The sequence below is a fragment of the Pleurodeles waltl genome, chromosome 8, assembly GCF_031143425.1.
Source record: "Pleurodeles waltl isolate 20211129_DDA chromosome 8, aPleWal1.hap1.20221129, whole genome shotgun sequence".
Lineage (NCBI taxonomy): Eukaryota > Metazoa > Chordata > Amphibia > Caudata > Salamandridae > Pleurodeles > Pleurodeles waltl.
Genome location: NC_090447.1, coordinates 1,178,534,404 through 1,178,551,677, shown reverse-complemented (window position 1 = coordinate 1,178,551,677; position 17,274 = coordinate 1,178,534,404). Strand labels below are relative to the sequence as shown.

The 17,274-nt window shown below is 47.0% G+C and overlaps 1 protein-coding gene across 2 annotated transcripts in view; it reads left to right on the top strand.

Annotated features, from left to right (window-relative positions):
* LOC138250489 (purine nucleoside phosphorylase LACC1-like) overlaps window positions 1-17,274 on the top strand; it is a 148,756-nt gene that overhangs the window by 68,835 nt on the left and 62,647 nt on the right. The gene's annotated exons all lie outside the window — the stretch shown is intronic.

Genomic DNA, 17,274 nt, shown 5'->3' with positions numbered 1-17,274 from the left:
AAATTTGGTGTAATTCTGTTCATCAGTTTTTGAGCTAGTGCTGCCATAAGACTTCTATGGAAAATGAATAAGGACATTTGCTTTTGAGACCCCCTTTTTTCTCAACCCGCACTTGACAGATCACTCCGAATCGTTCGAAGAAGGAGCTGAGGTGATTTTGTTTTTTGGAAAGTTTCATTAGGATTCACGAAACAAAGGCAAAGTTACTAGCACTCGATGACTATGGAAAAGCAATATGATATATATATACATGTATATATATATATATGTTCGATGGCATGTGTAGCTGCAGATACACATGCTGTGCATATCCCGCCATCTAGTGTTGGGCTCGGAGTGTTAAAAGTTGTTTTTCTTCGAAGAAGTCTTTTCGAGTCACGTGATCGAGGGACTCCTCCCATTTCGGCTCCATTGCGCATGGGCGTCGACTCCATCTTAGATTGTTTTCTTTCCGCCATCGGGTTCGGACGTGTTCCTCTTCGCTCCATGTTTCAGTTCGGAAAGTTAGGTAAATCTCGGAAAATTAGACAGTATTGTTGATGTTCGGTAGCGGGTTAGTTAACGCAGATTGACACCGAATCAAGAAGAGCTCCGGTAGCCCTTCGGGGCTTCGATTCCCCGGCGGGGCCTGGTCGGCCCGACCTCGTGCATCTTTAAGGCTAATGGAACGGACCCCATTCCGCTTCTGCCCCGAATGCCACAACAAGTATCCTTACACAGATCAACATCTGGTCTGTAATTTGTGTTTGTCCCCCGAACACAAAGAGGATTCCTGCGAGGCCTGTCGGGCGTTTCGGTCGAAGAAAACGCTATGGGACCGGAGAGCACGAAGGCTTCAAATGGCATCGGTGCCGTCAGGACACCGCGATGTCGAGGAAGAGGAGACTTTCTCCATCGCTGACTCGGACTCGGAAGAGCCTGAAACAGAGCAGGTGCCGAAAATCGTGAGTAAACCAGCCCCGACCAAAAATCACACCAAAATCATGAAAGCCCAGGGGACGCCACCGCCGGCAGGCCATGGCTTAACCCATACAATTGGTGACCAACCATTGGCACCGAAAAAGGGCACGCACGTGTCGAAGTCTTGCGACTCCGGTCGAGATCCCGGCACGCAGCATACTCGACACCAAGATACTGGCTCAGACCAGACTCGACACCGGGAGACCGGCTCCAAGATAAGTCGGCACCGAGATATCGGCACACCGAAACCTAAAAAAGTGGCTTCGGAGCCGAAAAAGCTGTGGAAAAAGTTTCGGTACCAAAACACCCAGCTTCGGAGCCGAAAACAAGCTCCTACTCCGAAGAACAAGGCCTTTCAGAACAATTACAAGGCCATAGATTTGGACAGGAGCTAGAAGCAGGGGAGCCAGATTATACCCAAAGAAGGCTCCATATTCAAAAGGAAACAGGGAAAATAAGAACTCTCCCTCCTATAGGGATGAAAAGAAAACTTGCTTTCAAAGACACAGAGAAACAACCGAAAGCAAAGGTGGCAAAAGAAGTAACTCCACCACGGTTTTCGCCACAACCATCAGCACACCACTCACCGCAACCATCACCGATTGCGACCCCACCTATGATGCAATCTCCAACGCACACAGGGATGAGCCAGGATGACCCAGATGCATGGGATCTATATGATGCACCAGTATCTGACAATAGTCCAGACTGCTACCCAGCGAGGCCATCTCCACCTGAGGATAGTACTGCCTACACGCAAGTGGTGTCCAGAACAGCGGCTTTTTACAAAGTGGCACTGCACGCTGAACCCATTGACGATGACTTTTTATTTAATACTTTGTCGTCGACACACAGTCAGTACCAAAGTCTCCCAATGTTACCAGGGATGTTGAAACACGCGAAACAAGTATTTCAAGAACCCGTCAAAGGCAGAGCCATCACACCTAGGGTGGAGAAAAAGTACAAGCCTCCCCCTACAGACCCTGTATACATCACACAACAACTGACACCTGACTCAGTAGTAGTAGGCGCAGCACGTAAAAGGGCTAATTCACACAACTCTGGAGATGCACCACCACCCGACAAAGAAAGTCGAAAGTTTGATGCAGCGGGGAAAAGAGTTGCAGGACAAGCGGCCAATCAATGGCACATTGCCAATTCCCAGGCTTTGTTGTCAAGATATGACAGGGCTCATTGGGATGAAATGCAGCACTTTATAGAACATCTGTCCAAAGAGTTCCAAAAGCGTGCACAACAAGTGGTGGAAGAGGGCCAAAGTATCTCGAACAACCAGATACGATCGGCAATGGATGCAGCGGACACAGCCGCAAGAACTGTGAATACAGCGGTCACTATTCGGAGACACGCATGGCTACGCACCTCCGGATTTAAGCCCGAAATCCAACAGGCTGTGCTTAATATGCCTTTTAATGGACAGCAGTTGTTTGGGCCGGAGGTGGACACAGCTATAGAGAAGCTAAAGAAGGACACTGATACGGCCAAGGCCATGGGCGCGCTCTACTCCCCACAGAGCAGAGGCACATTTACGAAGACACAATTTAGAGGGGGGTTTCGGGCCCAAAGCACAGAACCCTCAACCTCACAAACCAGACCCACATACCAGGGCCAGTATCAAAGAGGAGGCTTTCGGGGACAATAAAGAGGTGGACAGTTCCCTAAAACTAGAGGAAAGTTCCAAAGACCCCTCAAAATAAACAGTGACTTCAGTTTCACAAATCCCCAACACATAACACCAGTTGGGGGGAGACTCACAGATTTTTACCAAAATTGGGAAGAAATAACAACAGACTCGTGGGTCCTAGCCATTATCCAACATGGTTATTGCATAGAATTCCTACAATTACCACCAAATGTGCCTCCAAGAACACACAACATGTCCAAACAACACTTGGATCTATTACACCTAGAAGTCCAAGCGTTGTTGCAAAAGGATGCAATAGAACTGGTACCCAACCATCAGAAAGGAACAGGTGTTTATTCCCTGTATTTTCTTATACCCAAAAAGGACAAGACTCTGAGACCCATCTTAGATCTCAGAACACTAAGGGGGTGATTCTGATTCTGGCGGGCGGCGGAGGCCGCCCGCCAGAATTCCGCCCCCATTATACCGCTCCGCGGTCAGAAGACCGCGGAGGGTATTATGAGTTTTTCCCTGGGCTGGCGGGCGGTCTCCAAAAGACCGCCCGCCAGCCCAGGGAAAAACTCCCTTCCCACGAGGATGCCGGCTCGTAATCGAGCCAGCGGAGTGGGAAGGTGCGACGGGTGCAGTGGCACCCGTCGCGTATTTCAGTGTCTGCAAGGCAGACACTGAAATACTTTGCGGGGCCCTCTTACGGGGGCCCCTGCCGTGCCCATGCCATTGGCATGGGCACGGCAGGGGCCCCCAGGGGCCGCGCGACCCCCCCTACCGCCATCCTGTTCATGGCGGCTTTCCCGCCATGAACAGGATGGCAGTAGGGGGGGGTCAGAATCCTCATGGCTGCGGAGCGCGCTCCGCAGCCATGGAGGATTCAAACGAGCAGCGGAAAGTCAGCGGGAGACCGCTGACTTTCCGCTTCTGACCGCGGCTGAACCGCCGCGGTCAGAATGCTCGTTGGAGCACCGCCAGCCTGTTGGCGGTGCTCCCGTGGGTGGCCGCCAGGGTCAGAATGACCCCCTAAATCTTTACATCAAATCGGATCACTTTCACATGGTGACACTTCAAGACGTAATCCCCTTGCTCAAACAACAAGACTACATGAAAACATTAGATCTCAAAGATGCGTACTTCCATATACCCATACATCCTTCACACAGGAAATACTTACGGTTTGTAATCCAAGGAGTACATTACCAATTCAAAGTGTTACCATTCGGGATAACAACAGCACCAAGGGTATTTACAAAATGCCTTGCAGTAGTAGCAGCCCATATCAGAAGACAGCACATACACGTATTCCCGTATCTAGACGATTGGTTAATCAAAACCAACACGCAAGAACAGTGTCTTCAACACACAAAATACGTCATAGAAACCCTTCACAAACTAGGGTTCTCACTAAACTACCAAAAATCACACTTACAGCCGTGTCAAATACAACAATACTTAGGAGCAACAATCAACACAAAAAAGGGATTACCACTCCAAGTCCACAAAGGGTACAAGCATTCCAAAACGTAATACAAAGCATGCACCCAAACCAAAGTTTTCAGGTAAAATTAGTGATGAAACTACTAGGCATGATGTCATCATGCATAGCCATTGTCCGAAACGCAAGATTACACATGCGGCCCTTACAACAGTGCCTAGCAACACAATGGTCTCAAGCACAGGGTCAACTTCAAGATCTAGTGTTGATAGACCGCCAAACATACACCTCGCTTCAATGGTGGAATCCTATAAATTTAAACCAAGGGCGGCCTTTCCAAGACCCAGTGCCTCAATATGTGATCACAACAGATGCTTCCATGGTAGGGTGGGGAGCACACCTCAACCAACACAGCATCCAGGGACAATGGGACACTCAGCAGAAACAACTTCATATAAATCAGTTAGAACTACTAGCAGTGTTTCTAGCGTTGAAAACATTTCAACCACTAATAGCCCACAAACACATTCTTGTCAAAACAGACAACATGACAACAATGTATTACTTGAACAAACAGGGAGGGACACACTCAACACAGTTGTGACTCTTAGCACAAAAGATTTGGCATTGGGCGATTCACAATCACATTTGCCTAATAGCGCAATGCATACCAGGAATTCAAAACCAGTTAGCCGACAATCTCAGTCGGGATCACCAACAGATCCACAAATGGGAAATTAATCCCCAGATACTACAAACCTACTTCAAAACCTGGGGAACACCACAAATAGACCTATTTGCAACAAAAGAAAACGCAAAATGCCAAAACTTCGCATCCAGGTACCCACAGCCTCACTCCAAGGGCAATGCGTTATGGATGAGTTGGTCAGGGATATTTGCTTACGCTTTTCCCCCTCTCCCACTCCTTCCGTATCTCGTAAACAAATTGAGTCAAAACAAACTCAAACTAATACTAATAGCACCAACTTGGGCACGACAACCTTGGTACACAACACTACTAGACCTGTCAGTAGTGCCTCATATCAAACTGCCAAACAGATCAGATATGTTAACTCAACACAAACAACAGATCAGACACCCGAATCCAGCATTGCTCAATCTAGCAATCTGGCTCCTGAAGTCTTAGAATTCGGACATCTAGACCTTACACAAGAATGTATGGAGGTCATCAAACAGGCTAGAAAACCTACCACAAGACATTGCTACGCAAATAAATGGAAAAGATTTGTTTATTACTGTCATAATAATCAAATTCAACCATTACACGCATCCGCAAAAAACATTGTAAGCTACTTACTACACTTACAAAAGTCTAACTTAGCTTTTTCATCCATTAAAATACATCTCACAGCAATTTCGGCCTACCTGCAAATTATACATTCAACTCCACTATTCAGAATCCCAGTCATAAAAGCATTTATGGAGGGTCTAAAAAGGATTATTCCACCAAGAACACCACCAGTTCCTTCGTGGAACCTCCATATTGTATTAACACGACTCATGGGTCCACCGTTTGAACCCATGCACTCTTGTGAGATACAATACTTAACCTGGAAAGTAGCCTTCCTAATAGCTATCACATCTCTCAGGAGAGTAAGTGAAATACAAGCCTTTACCATACAAGAACCCTTTATACAAATACACAAACATAAAGTAGTTCTATGCACAAATCCCACATTTTTGCCAAGTCATATCACCGTTCCACTTAAACCAAACAGTAGAGCTCCCAGTGTTCTTTCCAGAACCAGACTCTGTAGCTGAAAGAGCATTACATGCATTGATAGAACCAAACAAATTCACAAAACAAAACAATTGTTTGTAGCTTTCCAAAAACCTCATGCAGGGAATCCAATATCCAAACAAGGCATTGCCAGATGGATAGTTAAATGTATTAAAACCTGCCATATTAAAGCAAAGAGAGAACTGCCTATTACGCCAAAGGCACACTCCACTAGAAAGAAAGGTGCCACCGTGGCCTTTGTAGGAAATATACCAATGACAGAAATCTGTAAAGCAGCCACATGGTCTATGCCTCATACATTCACTAAACATTACTGCGTGGATGTGTTAACAACACAACAAGCCACAGTAGGACAAGCAGTATTAAGAACATTATTTCAAACAACTTCAACTCCTACAGGCTAAGCCACCGCCTTTGGGGAGATAACTGCTTACTAGTCTATGCACAGCATGTGTATCTGCAGCTACACATGCCATCAAACGGAAAATGTCACTTACCCAGTGTACATCTGTTCGTGGCATGAGACGCTGCGGATTCACATGCGCCCTCCCACCTCCCCGGGAGCCTGTAGCCGTTATAAGTTGATAAACATAAAACTTGTACATTTGTAAATTTGTAAATATATCACTTTTAGTCACATTATGTACATACATACTTACTCCATTGCATGGGCACTATTACTATATACACTACTCCTTCCTCACCCTCTGCGGGGAAAACAATCTAAGATGGAGTTGACGCCCATGCGCAATGGAGCCGAAATGGGAGGAGTCCCTCGATCTCGTGACTCGAAAAGACTTCTTCGAAGAAAAACAACTTGTAACACTCCAAGCCCAACACTAGATGGCGGGATATGCACAGCATGTGAATCTGCAGCGTCTCATGCCACGAACAGATGTACACTGGGTAAGTGACATTTTCAAGTGGCCTGGAGTGAGAGGTAATGGTGGCAGAATATCCTTCACCTGCTGATGAATGAGACGTAAAGAGTTAGTGAGTTCGTTGAAGTAATCCATTAATACAGGGTATGGTAAATCTGAGTATTTTTTTGGCCTTGGGTCTCCCCACACATTAGCCGGTCTCCCCATGACCACTTCATATGGCGAGAGACCTGACTTGGAATGTGGTGTAGCCCAAAGTGACAACAGGGCCAGAGGGAGCGCATCCTGCCACGATATGCCTTTGTCAGCACATATTTTGGACAATTTCAATTTGAGTGAACCATTATATTTCTCAACTAGTCCTGCAGCTTGTGGGTGGTTGGCAGCATGAAATTTCTGTCTAATTCCTAGTCCTTCACACACCTTTTTCATCACCTGACCTGTAAAATGGCTGCCATTGTCCGACCATGCAATTCGAGGCATTCCAAACCGGGGGAAGAACTCTTTTAAGAGTACCTTAGCTGTCGTGAGGGCTGTGTTGTCCCTTGTAGGATAGGCTTCTACCCATTTGCTAAACATGCAGACAACCACCAGTACGTACTTCAAATTGTTACATCTTTCCATTTCGATGTAATCCATCTGTATAGCCTCAAATGGGTAATAGGGGGCGCAAAATGGCCGGGGGGTACTTTAACGCCCTTGCCTGGATTGTGTTGCATGCAAATCATACAGTGTTTAACCAACTTCTCAGCTGCTTTTGGAATATTTTTGTTGTACCAGACAGGGGCAAGAAGTTTGCATATCCCTGCTGGACTGATGTGTGCTGGACCATGGGCCATTGTCACTACAGGAAGGACATACCCATCAGGAAGCATCCATCTCTGGGCTTCCGACAAGTCTGTCCAACACCCTGTTTCTTCATCAAACCTCGCGTGTGTCTCCTTCCAAAATGCCAATTCAACTTCCGTCGCTTCTGCCTGTATACTTTTCACACTCTCTACCGTGTCCTCAAACATTCCGTTATCTGGGACCCATCTGGCTGGTCCTGCTACATACATCTTGCTTTTCTTCTGGCGTGCTGTTTCCTTCGCTACCTGATCTGCAAAGGCGTTCCCTTTTCCTACGTGATCAGTGATCTTTCTGTGTGCGCTGCATTTCATAATGGCCATGGTCCGTGGCAGGGCTAGAACGGAGAGCAGTCTGTGTATTATCCCTCCATGTTGTATGTGGGTGCCGTGTGATGTGAGAAAGCCTCTTTCCGCCCACAATCTACCAAAATTGTGTGCCACTCCAAATGCGTATTGACTGTCAGTGTAGATATTGACATCTAAATCTGTGCTTATTTCACAGGCTCTAATCAGTGCCACTAACTCAGCCGCTTGTGCTGAATTATGTGGTATCCGACGTGCCTCAACTACTGCTGTTAGTGTCGTGATAGCATATACAGCTGATGTAGTGCCATCAGGTAATTTGAGACATGAACCATCAATATACAGGGTACCTTGGGGGTTGCTTAGAGGCGTGTCTTGCAGATCTACTCTTCCTTTTGTTTCCTCTTCTGTCCTGATAATGCAGTCATGTATGTCAGTATGTGTATCTTCAGAGCTGTCAGTCAGGGGTAATAACGTTGCGGGATTCAGGGTAGTGCATCTTTTGATGGTGATGTGACTGGCAAGAAGTGTTAACTCATAACTGGTCAGGCGGGCATTTGTAAGGTGTTGTGTCTTAGTTTTGTTAAGTATGGCATCAACGGCATGTGGGACCAACAATATTAATGAAGTATCCATGACAATCCCAGCTGATTAGCGCACTGCTACTGCGGCTGCAGCTACAGCCCGTAGGCAGCTTGGAAGAGCCCTGGCAACAGGGTCCAGAAGGGCTGAAAAATAAGCACATGGTCGCTGTTTGCCACCATGTTCTTGTGTCAGGACTGAGAGAGAGCAACCTTTATGTTCACTGACAAACAGTGTAAAGGGCTTATGATAGTCAGGTGTGCCTAACACAGGGGCTGAACAGAGAGCGTCCTTCAAATCTTCAAAGTTGGACTGGCATTCAGCATTCCAAACAACGGTGTCGGGGCAGTCTTTGTGGGTGAGTGCTAAGAGGGGCTTGATAAGGAGGGAAAAATTAGGTATCCATTGGCGGCAAAAGGATGTGATGCCAATGAATCCCCTGACCTCCCTCTGTGTTGTAGGGACAGGTATATTACGTATGGCTTGTACCCGGGCTGGGGTGAGTGTACGTCCCTCCTTCGACAGCAGGTGACCAAGGTAGGTAACCTGCTGTTGACAATACTGTAATTTAGTGAGGGATACTTTGTGATTGCGTTGCGATAGGTGAGTGAGAAGTGCAACTGTGTCTTTTTTGCAATTTTCTTGGGAGTCAGAAGCAATAAGGAGATCATCAATATATTGTACCAGGGTGGAACCAGCGGGGAATTGAAAGGAATCCAACTGTCCCTTGAGCACCTGGCTAAAAACACTGGGCGATTCCGTGTACCCCTGAAGTGCGCGACAGAACCGGAAACTGCGACCGCCCAGGGAGAATCCAAAAATGTGTCTGCTGTCTGGGTGGATGGGTATGCTAAAGAATGCGTTCTTGAGATCTATGACAGAGAACCAGGTGGCAGTGGAGGGTATCATTGTTAGGAGGGTGGTAATGTCGGGTACAATGGGGAATTGGGGCTCCACTACTTTATTAACTGCTCGGAGGTCAATGACAAAGCGTAGGCCGGGCTGATGGGAAGAATCTGCAGACTTTTTGAGTACTGGGAGTATGGGGCTGTTACATGTATTACCTCTGGTCTCTTCAACAACCCCTTTGTCAATCAGCTGCAAAATAATGTCCTTAAGGGCCTGTTCTGTGTGATGTGGTAGCTTGTACTGTGGCAGGCGGGGAAGTTGTGCATGTTCTTTTAACTTAATGGAGAATGGGGGAATATCAAGACAGACCACATCGTCATTGTTTGAAGCCCAAAGTGTAGCGGGAAGCATCTCTAGCTCGGGTGGGAATGGCAACGCTATGAACTGGGTGGGTGTCACGTGAGGACCCATGGTGACATACACGCCATCAGGGGAACAATATATAGTGGCGTGTCATCTTTCCAGTAAATCAAGACCTAGCAAATTTTCACTACAACCAGAGGTAAGTATTAGAGGAGAATCAATAGTGTAGGGGCCAATTGTGAGTTCCAGTGGCTTGGATACGGGGTTAACCACTGGGACGCCTGAGAATCCTACAGACACATTGGTATTGCTGGACAGAGGGACCCCAGGGACCGCATCCTTCATAACAGAACTCTTAGTGGCTCCAGTGTCAATCCAAAAATTCTTGGAAGTACCATCTAGTTGTACTTCCACATGTGGGCCATTCTGTTTAACTGGAATTGGGACGGGTCCTATCCTCCCTTGTCCTACGCTGTCCTAGCAAGAATAGAAACCCTGACCTTCTTCTTGATCATAATTATCATTATAATACTGGCGCTGGGCAGAACTATTGTCAAAATCATTTTCTGCAGCAGCGGTGTTCTGCTGTTGATGGGCTCTGTTAGGTCCCTGCTGTGGGGGACCTCCCCGTCCTCTACCTCGGGGAACTCCGCAGGGTGCTCCTCTACCTCTTGTCTGGGGCGCAAACCCATTTTTATTTGGGCAATCATTCTTCCAATGACCCTCTTCTTTACAATAGGCTCACTGATGGTAGCCCAGGGAAAAGGGGGGCTGGTAACTGTTGGGGGTATTATTTTGGTACTGAGGTCCACGGGGAGTTGACCTATTTTGGGGGTATGCTTGTTGCACTAAAACTTTTGTTTTTAACTCTTTTGTCTGTTTGTCTTTTTTTTCCTTCTCTTCATGAACCCTGTTCTCGTAATATTGGGCCATAGTGAGGATCTGGGAAGGAGTACTTGTTGACCAGGTACGCTCAGCCAACCGAATTTTCAAGGCCACTTCTGGTGACATGCAGTTCACAAATTTATCTACAAGCAGATGCATACCTCCTTCGGTAGAGGTGTCTTGTCCACTAAAGTCAGTGTATGCCCTTTCAAACCGAGAGAAAAAGTCAGCTATGTGTTCGTCTTTCTTCTGTTTACATGTATCTATTTTATCCCAGTCAACTAATCGCGGGGGCAAAGACCTCTGCATAAGCGTGAGGAGTCTGTCAGGGAGAGCTAATATTAGGGCCCCTGGCTTGTCACCTGGCTTCCTGTCTTTGTCCTCGTCATTCAGCTGATCCCAGGTACCGCCTAGGTCAACAGGATAGTCTTTCTGCAGGATAGTTTTCCAGATATCCTGCGGTACTAGGGTACCGAACAACATTTTAATGTCTGTGAGAGTCAATATTTGAGGGCTTATTATTTGGGTAAATTCTTTATAGAAGCCGGCAGGATTCTTGCGTGGGTCAGGCAAATGGGCTTTAAGCGCTAAGACCTCTGTTCTATTCCATTGTTGGTACACAAATTGTTGTTTCCAGTAAGCGGGCACTGCTGTGTCACCCTCTCCCGTGGCAGGAACGTTACTGGGTGGGATTTCCCTTAGGGGGTGCTGTGTAGTGCGAGTGGAAGGACTGCGTGAAGGACTGGCTGAACCTGTTTCTTTATCCCTCTTGTGGTGATAGGTCTTCCTATAACTCAACAGCTGACGGAGGTAGTCCTTAAGTTCCTTTCCCTGATGATAGCCGGTGGCTACCTCCTGTTTTGTTCTAAGTATTTGCAAGGGGGGATTGCTGTCTAAATTTTCGTCCCATTTTCCCATCAGTATCTCACACATACGTTGTATCATGTCTGCCTGTTGCACTGCCTGGAACTGAGCAAAATTCTGCCAAATAGTCTCCAGGCTTGGCTGGGTCAAGATATATTTATGCAGCATTGTGTTCATTTTCCTTCCTTCTGTCAGTTTATTGCGTTGTGGGCGTCCTGGGGGAGGTGACACTATGAGGCCATCATCGTCTGAGCTCTCATCTTTCATTTGCAACAAGGGGGCTGAAGCGCTTGGGGGGTCTGGCCTGGGGGTCACTGGAGTTCAGATTGTTGTGGTAGGGCAAATGCTACTGCATTCACCGGTAAGCCTAACGGCTGGGGCATCTGAGGGATTGGGGGTAAAGCTGGATATATTGTTGGGGTGTAAACAGGGGGGCAGTCTAAGACATCTTGCATGGGAGGATCCTTTTCGGGGTCTCCTTTCTTTTGTTCAGGGGCCTATTGAACCACATATATCCTGTCTGTATCTAACTGGTGTCTTCTATCTATTTGAGCCCATCCCTGCTCCGCATTCTGCCGGCCATATTCTTGGGCTTTCTCAGCATCTGATTTTGCATTATGGCGGTCATTCTGACCCTGGCAGAGTGCCGCGGAAGCACCGCCAACAGGCTGGCGGTGCTTCATGGGCAATTCTGACTGCGGCGGTAAAGCCGCGGTCAGAAAAGGGCAACCGGTGGTTTCCCGCCGGTTTACCCCTGCCCCAAAGAATCCTCCATGGCGGCGCTGCTCGCAGCACCGCCATGGGGATTCCGACCCCCTTCCCGCCAGGAACAGGATGGCGGGAACGGGTGTCGTGGGGCCCCTGGGGGCCCCATAATGATTTTCAGTGTCTGCCTAGCAGACACTGAAAATCGCGACGGGTGCCACTGCACCCGTCACACACCAGCAACTCCGCCGGCTCCATTCGGAGCCGGCTTCATCGTTGCTGGGGCTTTCCCGCTGGGTGGGCGGGCGGCCTTTTGGCGGTCGCCCGCCCGCCCAGCGGGAAAGTCAGAATGACCGCCGCGGTGCGGTCTTCTGGCGGTCTCAGCCCGGCGGGCGGCACCCGCCGCCCGCCGGGGTCGGAATGACCCCGTATGTCTCTTAGCATCCTTTGCAGCTTTAATTCACCTTTGTCTACCCTCTTTCTGCCATAACCTGAGTGAATCAAACATACCAGGCCTACTTTTGGTGGCAAATAATCTTTCTTCTAAAAAATCAATTTTCAGTTCATCAAAAGTCCCATGCAGTGGCCACTGTAAATCAGCACTATGCCTAGGCTTTTTATGCCATATGTCAGTCCATATTATACTTCCCACCCTGTGTTTTACATACATTTCATGGCAAGGAGTTCCAATTGGAGGAGCCGGACAAGACTCCTCCAAGCGGGAGTCCGCTTGGCAACAAAAACAACACCATTTCCTCAATTTACTGAATGCCGGCATTATTTAAACAGACAGTTAAAACTTAGTATCAGTGGATGGGAAACAGAAACAACGGAAGCAAATATGAAAACTATATATTAAGACAGTTAATTATTTTACAAAACATCCACTGACTTCGGTCTTTACAAAGATCGAATGATACCTACCAGACAGACACAGAAAAGACAGGGCGTAACCCTGTCCTTACCTTACTCTTGTCTTCCTCCTCAGTCAGGACTCCGAACTCAGGGCCAGCTATGTCAGGAACTCCAGTCAGGGCAGATCCGCCGGTGCCCGTTGAGGCGAAAGGGGAAGCACCGCTGGAGAACCGCAGGTCCACGAGGAAAAAGATACTTCCCAAATCAGTTGTGGGGCGCCCCCTTTGGTAGTCCTGCAGCGGACCTCCTTCTCCTTCCGAGCAGACGGCGGGTGCCACTGATGGAGTCCCTGTTCGGGCACCAACTGAAGAACCGGGAAAGGCAGCCCCACCTCTCCCAGCGGTGGAGGGGACACCCTAAGCCTTCCGGGTCTCTTACCAGCAAAGAACACAACAGGCGGAGTCACGACTGATGAAGAAGAGAAGAGTTTTATTAGACAAACAGATAATAGCTCGAGCTAAGCACAGTGTCCCAGGATAGTCTGAATGACTTTCCTACGGAGGCTGGCTGCTTCATTCTTCAGCGTACAATCTTATATAGTTAAGCTGGCCCCCTTCAGTCAGGAAGCCACCTCTCCATATCTGGTGAACACAAAAGCTTCAAACAGTTCTCTTTTTAACCCGAGAGCATCCTGCTGACGTACATACATTAGATTAGTCTTTCCTGCCTGTACTCCCACTATCTCGGGAGTATCCTGCTAATACACGGCAAAGTGACAGTTCATTTGTCAAAAGTCAGTCTTATCACAGTTGGTTTGATAATTTACGAGGATGTCCCTTGCAGGAGGCCCCTGGAATGCGGTGGGAAGAGGTACAGTTCTGTTCGTGCACAATGATAAGAAGGATGCAGCTGTGGCTCGGTATTTTGAGAGTCAGCTTGGTTAGATAAGTGGAGAGGCCCAGAGCAGGAGATAGTTTTAGAAAAAACACAGTTCACAGGGAAGTCAACTTGCACAGTTCAAGGAAGAGTCAGCTTTGTCGAGCACATGGCAATATTAATGGAATAAGCAGAAATGAAGTCTGAGGAAAAACCATCTTGGATTATTATTTAACAAACTTGACATAAGAAGTCAGGATGAACGTACCCTGACCCCAGGGGTGTGGTATAGGTGTGTTTTAGGGGCAAATAATGGGTTTCAAATCATTTCATGCACAATATTTGCAAATGTAAGATAATTTGAAAGACTCATTCATACACTAATTCATTTACTAATACATGCACTCTGAGACTCATGAACCCACTCACACACCCACTCACTCAGGCACCCACTCAGACCCACTCATAGACTCACTCACCCACTTTCAGACCCCCTCAGACACTCACGCACCCACTCACAGATCCACTGAGATAGACAGGCCCTATGCCCAACCTGCGCTGCATGTGGGCCAAAGGCTGTGCGTGGCGCGGGTTGGGTGGTTATAAGGGCTTGGCTGCAAGGCCTGGCGACCAACCGCTGCTGTGCACGGCCAAAGGTTGCGTGCAGCAGAGGTTGGAATAACGCATAGTAACTAAAATTACTTTACTTTAAAACACCATAGAAATTCACTAAAAATAACAAAGGTTACAGGGATGTTATAGTTAGGTTCTGAATTTACTTGTACAAAGCCATAGAAATTCAGGAGTTAGAGTTCTTTCAAGTAACTATAATTTGCGCCCTAAGGTAACTGTAACTCGCTCTTTCACCATACACAGATAATTAATATATCATTGATGCGATCTTGTATGGCATCATTGATATTATCACTGCAACTTTTTCAATAAAGTTATTGATAAGAAAACTGAACATGGCAAATGTGTGAATTATAGTTACCTTAGGCCACAAGTTATAGCTACTTGAAATACCTTTGCGTATAACTGCTGAATTTCTGTTGTTTTGTACATTTAAATTGTGAGCCTAAATATACCGTCCCTATAACCTTTGATTTTTAAGTGAATTTCTGTGTTTATTTAAATTCTATTTCTTAACAATAACGTCCCTGTAACCTTTGTTTTTTTCTGTGAATTAATCTTTTTAACGTAAGAAATTGTAATTATTATACGTTAATCCAACCACCGCCATGCCAGGATAATCCAACCACTGCTGCGGCTAGGCCCTGCAGCCAACCCCCTATAACTACCCAACCTTGCGCCATGCATGGCCTTCGGGTGTGTCCGGTGTAGTTTGCCCGCACGGCTTCGCCTGTGACCAAGCCCCTATAATCTTCCACGCCTTGCACGGCTTTCAGACGTGTGCAACGGGGATTGACTGCAGAGCCCGGGTCTATGGCCAGTCCCTGCAGCCATCCCCATACAACCACCCAACCCCAGGCCACTTAGAATGAGAAACGTTCTGAAAAATAGAACAAAAAATGTATTTGACAAGTACAAAGAGTGAGATCACCTTTCTGTATGTACCATAAATATTTGAAGTTGGAAAGAATTTAAAGCTTTTAAATGACAACTGACACACCTAAACTGAAACCCTCAACCTTCTGTGTGAGGGTCTCTGAACTTGGCCGCAGGTGACAGTGTGTAGACATCTCTACGACATTCAATCCAATGACAAGGATGGGAAAAAGACATAAATATTCCATCACTATGAATGTTTAACATTCAAAACAAGAATAAATAAACAGACACACTGCTATTGGATACTAGGATTTGAACATTAAAAAAACTCTACCAGTAGGCCAGAGGTGAGTCTGTTCTGCTGTGCATCAAAACGTAACTATAACATTCCAACTGAATATCTTGCTAATGTGACGCTTTGAAGGCATTTTATGGAGAGACTCTATCAATAGCAAGCATTCTCTCTCTCTCTCTCCCATTATAGGATGGAAGAGAGAGAGAGTGGCAATACCACGGGTGGAGCCTCAAGGCCTCTGCGGTCCTAGCCGGCTCCAGGCATCCTGCAGGAGTGGGCATTGCTCCTGCAAGGAGGATTTTACTCCAGATAGCACCTCCTGGCTTGTAGGAGCAACCTTTTCATCTTTTTCCCTGCATGCATGTTTACGTGCAGGGAAAGAGATGATAATTCCACTTTCAGCAAGCAGGAGTTTCCACTTACTGAAAGCGGAATTACGTTTGCTTTTGCTTGGTGGGAGCTGTCAAGCAAAAGCAAACACCTAAGTCCTGAGGGTGGGCACCTCAGGAGGTAGCAGGAGCCAGCCCTGCGGGGTGGCAGTCCCCATGACCCTGCATGGCTTAATGATAGGGGCACGTGGCCCTACTCCTTTATTCAATTTTGCCCCAGGGAGGTAGTGGTCCCCGGAGCCCACCAAGGACCTCCTGCATTGAGTTAATTGAGTTCCGAGGAGATGGTGGTGTCTGGGGTGCAGGGGGGCTGCACAGCCACCATACATTGTATTTATTGCCCCGGGAAGGGGGCGGTCCTCAAGTTTGCAGGGGCCAACACAGCCCCACCTGTATTAATTTAACAGCATTTGCCCTGTGGAAGTGGTGGTCCCCGGGGTCCACCTGCATACATAACATAATATTACCCGGCAAGTTGGAGGTCCCCTGGGGGAAGGGCATGCGGGCCCCCCACATTCATTTCACAGCATTTGACCTGGGGTGGGGGCGGTCCCTGGGTTGCCGGCAGGCCAAGCGGGCCTGTCCTCATACAAAATGAGATATTGCCTCAGGGAGGTGGCGGTCTTTGGGGCTTTGATAAGCCCTAGGAAGGCACCCCTCCTATATTTTTGCAATGCCTACGTGGCCTGGCACACCCAGGGCAAACTTAAAAGCAAGTGCAAGAGACTGCACTTGCTTTTCTTTTAATAGAGGTATTGAACATGTTATAAATCTTTGTATTCAAGAGTAATTCTGTGTTCAAATGACATTTGACTTGTGTTCAGCATGTTACGTACAATTTTTTTGATTGTGCATAAAACGTTTTCAACAGGGAAATGTTCTATGTAGTAGATACTATCTTTTGTAAGGAACATTGAGTTATTTTACAGAATAGGTTCAGCATGACAATTCTACTTGAAAGAGAAAGGTGTGGGTGTTTGCACCAGGTACTAAGCTATTTGTGTGTGCTAGTTTTGCAAGAAAATATCAGTTGTCTGTAAAGTTTTCACCACACTATGAAGGGTGCAGGCGGTATATTCTTTAGCACCTCCTGGTCTCGATTATTTCGAGCAAATAATGTGTATTCTGAGAACTGTTAGTGTAGAGTGTACACTTTTCTTAGTAGTTTTTGTTTACTATTGGGTTATGTATATATCATGAGTTTCACTGTCTGCAAATAGTTGTGGTACAGAGTAAACCCTCTTCATAAAGTGAAA